Genomic DNA, 9,406 nt, shown 5'->3' on the forward strand with positions numbered 1-9,406 from the left:
CCGAGCAGATTACTTAGCCCTGACCGGGCAAGGGCGGGGCAATTCCGCCTCCGGCAAAGACATTTGGGAACCACGGCAACAGGCCCCTCCCCCAGAAGATCAGCGAGAACAGCCAGTCAAGACCAAGTTTACCGATCAATGAGAACGGCAGAACTCCAGCGCTAGGGGAATACTGCACATAGAATCCATGGCTTTTTTACCATGATTCTTTAGTCTTTCAAAGTTAATTTTTTTTAACTGTCTTTTTTTTTTTTGAATTTTTCTTTTTCCCTTTTTCAACCAACATCTTATCAATCCCTTTTTTAAAAAACATTTTTATTTTTCATTTTTAGAGTCATATTCTATCCCTTCATAGTAGTTACCCTTAGTTTTGGCATATATAGATAAGTTGTTCTCTCTTTAAAATCTTGAGATAGTTTCTTCTAACAGATCAAAATATACCCTAAATCTCTAGTGTATGGTTTTGTTCTACTCTCCTGCCTGATCACATTCTCTCCCTTTTTTTTCTTTCTTTTTTTTTTTAAATCCTCTTTTCTTTTTTCAAACAACTTCTTATCAATTCCTTTTATAAAATTTTTTTATAATTTTCATCTTTACAGTCATATTCCATCCCTTTATCATACCAACCCTTATTTTTGTACATATATAAGTTTTTCTTTCTTTAAAATTTTGGGAGGCACTATCTTCTAACAGACCAAAATACACCCAAAATCTAGTGTATGGCACTGATCTATGTACCAGCCTGATCATATTTGATCATATTCTGTTTTTTTTTTGTTTGTTTTGTTCTGTTTTTTTTCTGTTTTTATCTTTTTCTTTTTCTTTTTTCTTTTTCTTTTTTCTTTCTTTCCCTTTCTTTTTCCCCCAGCTTCAGGTCTTTTCTGATTTGTTTAGAGTATATTTTCTGGGAATGTTGTTAACCTGCTAGCATTTTGTTCTCTCATTAATCTATTCTCCTCTGGACAAAATGACAAGATGGAAAAAATTACCTCAACAAAAAGAACAAGGGGTAGTACCAACTGCCAGGGACCTACTCAATATGGACATTAGTACGATGTCAGATCTAGGGTTCAGAATCATCACTTTAAAGATAAGAGCTGGGCTTGAAAAAAGCATGGGAGTTATTAGAGAAACGCTTTCTGGAAAAATAAAAGAACTAAAATCTAACCAAGTCGAAATCAAAAAGGCTATTAATGAGGTGCAATCAAAAATGGGGGTGCTAACTGCTAGGATAAATGAGGCAGAAGAAAGAACCAGTGATATAGAAGACCAAATGATGGAAAATAAAGAAGCTGAGAAAAAGAGAGATAAACAACTACTGGATCACGAGGGCAGAATTCAAGAGCTAAGCGATACCATAAGACGAAACAACATTAGAATAATTGGGATCCCAGAAGAAGAAGAAAGAGAGAGAGGGGCAGAAGGTATAATGGAGCAAATTATAGCAGAGAACTTCCCTAATTTGGGGAAGGAAACAGGCATCAAAATCCAGGAGGCACAGAGAACCCCTCTCAAAATCAATAAAAATAGGTCAACACCCCGACATCTAATAGTAAAACTTATGAGTCTCAGAGACAAAGAGAAAATCCTGAAAGCAGCTCGGGAGAAGAGATATGTAACCTACAATGGTAGAAACATTAGATTGGCAACAGACTTATCCACAGAGACCTGGCAGGCCAGAAAGGACTGGCAGGATATATTCAGAGCACTAAATGAGAAAAATATGCAGCCAAGAATACTATATCCAGCTAGGCTGTCATTGAAAATAGAAGGAGAGATAAAAAGCTTCCAGGACAAACAAAAACTAAAGGAATTTGCAAACACAAGACCAGCCCTACAAGAAATATTGAAAGGGGTCCTCTAACCAAAGAGAGAGCCTAAAAGCAACATAGACCAGAAAGGAACACAGACAATATAAAGTAACAGTCACCTTACAGGCAATACAATGGCACTACTAAATTCATATCTTTCAGTAGTTACCCTGAATGTAAATGGGCTAAATGCCCCAATCAAAAGACACAGGCTATCAGATTGGATTAAAAAACAAGACCCATCGATATGCTGTCTGCAAGAGACTCATTTTAGACCCAAAGACACCCCCAGATTGAAAGTGAGGGGGTGGAAAACCATGTACCATGCTAATGGACACCAAAAGAAAGCTGGGGTGGCAATCCTTATATCAGACAAATCAGATTTTAAACCAAAGACTGTAATAAGAGATGAGGAAGGACACTATATCCTACTTAAAGGGTCTATCCAACAAGAAGATCTAACAATTGTAAATATCTATGCCCCTAACATGGGAGCAGCCAATTATATAAGGCAATTAATAACAAAAGCAAAGAAATACATTGACAACAATACAATAATAGTGGGGGACTTTAACACCCCCCTCACTGAAATGGACAGATCATCTAAGCAAAAGATCAACAAGGAAATAAAGACTTTAAATGACACACTGGACCAACTGGACTTCACAGACATATTCAGAACATTCCATCCCAAAGCAACGGAATACACATTCTTCTCTAGTGCCCATGGAACATTCTCCAGAATTGATCACATCCTAGGTCATAAATCAGGTCTCAACCGGTACCAAAAGATTGGGATCATTCCCTGCCTATTTTCAGACCACAATGCTTTGAAACTAGAACTCAATCACAAGAGGAAAGTTGGGAAGAACTCAAATACATGGAGGCTAAAGAGCATACTACTAAAGAATGAATGGGTCAACCAGGAAATTAAAGAAGAATTTAAAAAATCCATGGAAACCAATGAAAACGAAAACACACCTATTCAAAATCTTTGGGATACAGCAAAGGCAGTCCTGAGAGGAAAGTATATAGCAATACAAGCCTTTCTCAAGAAACAAGAAAGGTCTCAAGTACACAACCTAACCCTACACCTAAAGGAGCTGGAGAAAGAACAGCAAATAAAGCCTAAACCCAGCAGGAGAAGAGAAATAATAAAGATCAGAGCAGAAATCAATGAAATAGAAACCAAAAGAACAGTAGAACAGATCAACGAAACTAGGAGCTGGTTCTTTGAAAGAATTAACAAGATTGATAAGCCCCTGGCCAGACTTATCAAAAAGAAAAGAGAAATGACCCAAATCAACAAAATCATGAATGAAAGAGGAGAAATCACAACCAACACCAAAGAAATACAAACAATCATAAGAACATATTATGAGCAACTCTATGCCAGCAAATTCGATAACCTGGAAGAAATGGATGCATTCCTAGAGATGTATCAACTACCAAAACTGAACCAGGAAGAAATTGAAAACCTGAACAGACCTATAACCACTAAGGAAATTGAAGCAGTCATCAAAAATCTCCCAACAAACAAAAGCCCAGGGCCAGATGGCTTTCCAGGGGAATTCTAACAAACATTTCAAGAAGAATTAATACCTATTCTTCTGAAACTGTTCCAAAAAATAGAAATGGAAGGAAAACTTCCAAACTCGTTTTATGAGGCCACCATTACCTTGATCCCCAAACTAGACAAAGACCCCATCAAAAAGGAGAATTACAGACCAATATCCCTGATGAACATGGATGCAAAAATTCTCACCAAAATCCTCGCCAATAGGATCCAACAGTGCATTAAAAGGATCATTCACCACGACCAAGTGGGATTTATCCCTGGGCTGCAAGGTTGGTTCAACATCCGCATATCAATCAACGTGATACCATACATTAACAAAAGAAAGAACAAGAACCATATGATCCTCTCAATAGATGCAGAAAAAGCATTTGACAAAGTACAGCATCCTTTCTTGATCAAAACTCTTCAGAGTATAGGGATCGAGGGTACGTACCTCAATATCATAAAAGCCATCTATGAAAAACCTACAGCGAATATCATTCTCAATGGGGAAAAACAGAGAGCTTTCCCCCTAAGGTCAGGAACGCGGCAGGGATGTCCACTATCACCACTGCTATTCAACATAGTATTAGAAGTCCTAGCCACAGCAATCAGACAACAAAAAGAAATCAAAGGCATCCAAATCGGCAAAGAAGAAGTCAAACTCTCACTCTTTGCAGATGATATGATACTTTATGTGGAAAACCCAAAAGACTCCACCCCAAAACTGCTAGAACTCATACAGGAATTCAGTCAAGTGGCAGGATAGAAAATCAATGCACAGAAGTCAGTGGCATTCCTATACACCAACAACAAGACAGAAGAAAGAGAAATTAAGGAGTCGATCCCATTTACAATTGCACCCAAAACCATAAGATACCTGGGAATAAATCTAACCAAAGAGGCAAAGGATCTGTACTCAGAAAACTATAAAATACTCATGAAAGAAATTGAGGAAGACACAAAGAAATGGAAAAACGTTCCATGCTCATGGATTGGAAGAACAAATATTGTGAAGATGTCAATGCTACCTAGAGCAATCTACACATTCAATGCAATCCCCATCAAAATACCATCCACTTTTTTCAAAGAAATGGAACAAATAATCCTAAAATGTGTATGGAACCAGAAAAGACACCGGATAGCCAGAGGAATGTTGAAAAAGAAAAGCAAAGCTGGCGGCGTCACAATTCCGGACTTCCAGCTCTATTACAAAGCTGTGATCACCAAGACAGTATGGTACTGGCACAAAAACAGACACATAGATCAATGGAACAGAATAGAGAGCCCAGAAATGGACCCTCAACTCTACGGTCAACTAATCTTTGACAAAGCAGGAAAGAATGTCCAATGGGAAAAAGACAGTCTCTTCAACAAATGGGGTTGGGAAAATTGGACAGCCACATGCAGAAGAATGAAACTGGACCATTTCCTTACACCACACACAAAAATAGACTCCAAATGGTTGAAAGACCTCAATGTGAGACAGGAGTCCATCAAAATCCTAAAGGAGAACACAGGCAGCAACCTCTTCGACCTCAGCCACAGCAACTTCTTCCTAGAAACATCGCCAAAGGCAAGGGAAGCAAGGGCAAAAATGAACTATTGGGACTTCATCAAGATAAAAAGCTTTTGCACAGCAAAAGAAACAGTCAACAAAACCAAAAGACAACCGACAGAATGGGAGAAGATATTTGCAAATGACATATCAGATAAAGGGCTAGTATCCAAAATCTATAAAGAACTTATCAAACTCAACAGCCAAAGAACAAAGAATCCAATCAAGAAATGGGCAGAAGACATGAACAGACATTTTTCCAAAGAAGACATCCAAATGGCCAACAGACACATGAAAAAGTGCTCAACATCGCTCGGCATCAGGGAAATCCAAATCAAAACCTCAATGAGATACCACCTCACACCAGTCAGAATGGCTAAAATTAACAAGTCAGGAAAGGACAGATGTTGGCGGGGATGCAGAGAAAGGGGAACCCTCCTACACTGTTGGTGGGAATGCAAGCTGGTGCAGCCACTCTGGAAAACAGTATGGAGGTTCCTCAAAAAGTTGAAGATAGAGCTACCATATGATCCAGCAATTGCACTACTGGGTATTTACCCCAAAGATACAAATGTAGGGATCCGAAGGGGTACGTGCACCCCGATGTTTATAGCAGCAATGTCCACAATAGCCAAACTGTGGAAAGAGCCAAGATGTCCATCGACAGATGAATGGATAAAGAAGAGGTGGTATATATATACAATGGAATATTATGCAGCCATCAAAAGGAATGAGATCCTGCCTTTTGCAATGACGTGGATGGAACTGGAGGGTGTTATGCTGAGCGAAATAAGTCAAACAGAGAAAGACATGTATCATATGACCTCACTGATACGAGGAATTCTTAATGTCAGGAAACAAACTGAGGGTTGCTGGAGTGGGGGGTGGGGTGGGAGGGATGGGATGGCTGGGTGATAGACACTGGGAAGGGTATGTGCTATGGTGAGTGCTGTGAATTGTGCAAGACTGTTGAATCACAGATCTGTACCTCTGAAACAAATAATACATTATATGTTAAGAAAAAAAAAAAAAGAAGAAGAAGATAGCAGGAGGGGAAGAATGAAGGGGGGGAAATCGGAGGGGGAGACGACAAACCATGAGAGACGATGGACTCTGAAAAACAAACTGAGGGTTCTAGAGGGGAGGGGGGTGGGAGAATGGGTTAGCCCGGTGATGGGTATTAAAGAGGGCACGTTCTGCATGGAGCACTGGGTGTTATGCACAAACAATGAATCATGGAACACTACATCAAAAACTAATGATGTAATGTATGGGGATTAACATAACAATAAAAAAATTTTTAAAAAAAGAAAGCAGGACTACCTATACTAGTTTCAGACAGAGCAAGCTTCAAAGCAAGGAAAGTTATTAGGGATAAAGGAGGGCGTTATATAATGATAAAGGGGTCAATTCTCGGAGAAGACAAAATAATCCTCAAGGTCTATGCACCCAACAACAGAGTGTCAATTTTTACATGAGGCAAAAACTGATAGAACTGCAAGGAGAAATATATGCATCCACTATTATAGTCTGAGACTTCAACACGCCTCTATCATCATCAATCAACTGAAAATTGTAAATATCTATGCCCCTAACATGGGAGCAGCCAATTATATAAGGCAATTAATAACAAAAGCAAAGAAATACATTGACAACAATACAATAATAGTGGGGGACTTTAACACCCCCCTCACTGAAATGGACAGATCATCTAAGCAAAAGATCAACAAGGAAATAAAGACTTTAAATGACACACTGGACCAACTGGACTTCACAGACATATTCAGAACATTCCATCCCAAAGCAACGGAATACACATTCTTCTCTAGTGCCCATGGAACATTCTCCAGAATTGATCACATCCTAGGTCATAAATCAGGTCTCAACCGGTACCAAAAGATTGGGATCATTCCCTGCCTATTTTCAGACCACAATGCTTTGAAACTAGAACTCAATCACAAGAGGAAAGTTGGGAAGAACTCAAATACATGGAGGCTAAAGAGCATACTACTAAAGAATGAATGGGTCAACCAGGAAATTAAAGAAGAATTTAAAAAATCCATGGAAACCAATGAAAACGAAAACACACCTATTCAAAATCTTTGGGATACAGCAAAGGCAGTCCTGAGAGGAAAGTATATAGCAATACAAGCCTTTCTCAAGAAACAAGAAAGGTCTCAAGTACACAACCTAACCCTACACCTAAAGGAGCTGGAGAAAGAACAGCAAATAAAGCCTAAACCCAGCAGGAGAAGAGAAATAATAAAGATCAGAGCAGAAATCAATGAAATAGAAACCAAAAGAACAGTAGAACAGATCAACGAAACTAGGAGCTGGTTCTTTGAAAGAATTAACAAGATTGATAAGCCCCTGGCCAGACTTATCAAAAAGAAAAGAGAAATGACCCAAATCAACAAAATCATGAATGAAAGAGGAGAAATCACAACCAACACCAAAGAAATACAAACAATCATAAGAACATATTATGAGCAACTCTATGCCAGCAAATTCGATAACCTGGAAGAAATGGATGCATTCCTAGAGATGTATCAACTACCAAAACTGAACCAGGAAGAAATTGAAAACCTGAACAGACCTATAACCACTAAGGAAATTGAAGCAGTCATCAAAAATCTCCCAACAAACAAAAGCCCAGGGCCAGATGGCTTTCCAGGGGAATTCTAACAAACATTTCAAGAAGAATTAATACCTATTCTTCTGAAACTGTTCCAAAAAATAGAAATGGAAGGAAAACTTCCAAACTCGTTTTATGAGGCCACCATTACCTTGATCCCCAAACTAGACAAAGACCCCATCAAAAAGGAGAATTACAGACCAATATCCCTGATGAACATGGATGCAAAAATTCTCACCAAAATCCTCGCCAATAGGATCCAACAGTGCATTAAAAGGATCATTCACCACGACCAAGTGGGATTTATCCCTGGGCTGCAAGGTTGGTTCAACATCCGCATATCAATCAACGTGATACCATACATTAACAAAAGAAAGAACAAGAACCATATGATCCTCTCAATAGATGCAGAAAAAGCATTTGACAAAGTACAGCATCCTTTCTTGATCAAAACTCTTCAGAGTATAGGGATCGAGGGTACGTACCTCAATATCATAAAAGCCATCTATGAAAAACCTACAGCGAATATCATTCTCAATGGGGAAAAACAGAGAGCTTTCCCCCTAAGGTCAGGAACGCGGCAGGGATGTCCACTATCACCACTGCTATTCAACATAGTATTAGAAGTCCTAGCCACAGCAATCAGACAACAAAAAGAAATCAAAGGCATCCAAATCGGCAAAGAAGAAGTCAAACTCTCACTCTTTGCAGATGATATGATACTTTATGTGGAAAACCCAAAAGACTCCACCCCAAAACTGCTAGAACTCATACAGGAATTCAGTCAAGTGGCAGGATAGAAAATCAATGCACAGAAGTCAGTGGCATTCCTATACACCAACAACAAGACAGAAGAAAGAGAAATTAAGGAGTCGATCCCATTTACAATTGCACCCAAAACCATAAGATACCTGGGAATAAATCTAACCAAAGAGGCAAAGGATCTGTACTCAGAAAACTATAAAATACTCATGAAAGAAATTGAGGAAGACACAAAGAAATGGAAAAACGTTCCATGCTCATGGATTGGAAGAACAAATATTGTGAAGATGTCAATGCTACCTAGAGCAATCTACACATTCAATGCAATCCCCATCAAAATACCATCCACTTTTTTCAAAGAAATGGAACAAATAATCCTAAAATGTGTATGGAACCAGAAAAGACACCGGATAGCCAGAGGAATGTTGAAAAAGAAAAGCAAAGCTGGCGGCGTCACAATTCCGGACTTCCAGCTCTATTACAAAGCTGTGATCACCAAGACAGTATGGTACTGGCACAAAAACAGACACATAGATCAATGGAACAGAATAGAGAGCCCAGAAATGGACCCTCAACTCTACGGTCAACTAATCTTTGACAAAGCAGGAAAGAATGTCCAATGGGAAAAAGACAGTCTCTTCAACAAATGGGGTTGGGAAAATTGGACAGCCACATGCAGAAGAATGAAACTGGACCATTTCCTTACACCACACACAAAAATAGACTCCAAATGGTTGAAAGACCTCAATGTGAGACAGGAGTCCATCAAAATCCTAAAGGAGAACACAGGCAGCAACCTCTTCGACCTCAGCCACAGCAACTTCTTCCTAGAAACATCGCCAAAGGCAAGGGAAGCAAGGGCAAAAATGAACTATTGGGACTTCATCAAGATAAAAAGCTTTTGCACAGCAAAAGAAACAGTCAACAAAACCAAAAGACAACCGACAGAATGGGAGAAGATATTTGCAAATGACATATCAGATAAAGGGCTAGTATCCAAAATCTATAAAGAACTTATCAAACTCAACAGCCAAAGAACAAAGAATCCAATCAAGAAATGGGCAGAAGACATGAACAGACAT

Source organism: Halichoerus grypus, chromosome 9 (genome assembly GCF_964656455.1).
Source record: "Halichoerus grypus chromosome 9, mHalGry1.hap1.1, whole genome shotgun sequence".
NCBI lineage: Eukaryota > Metazoa > Chordata > Mammalia > Carnivora > Phocidae > Halichoerus > Halichoerus grypus.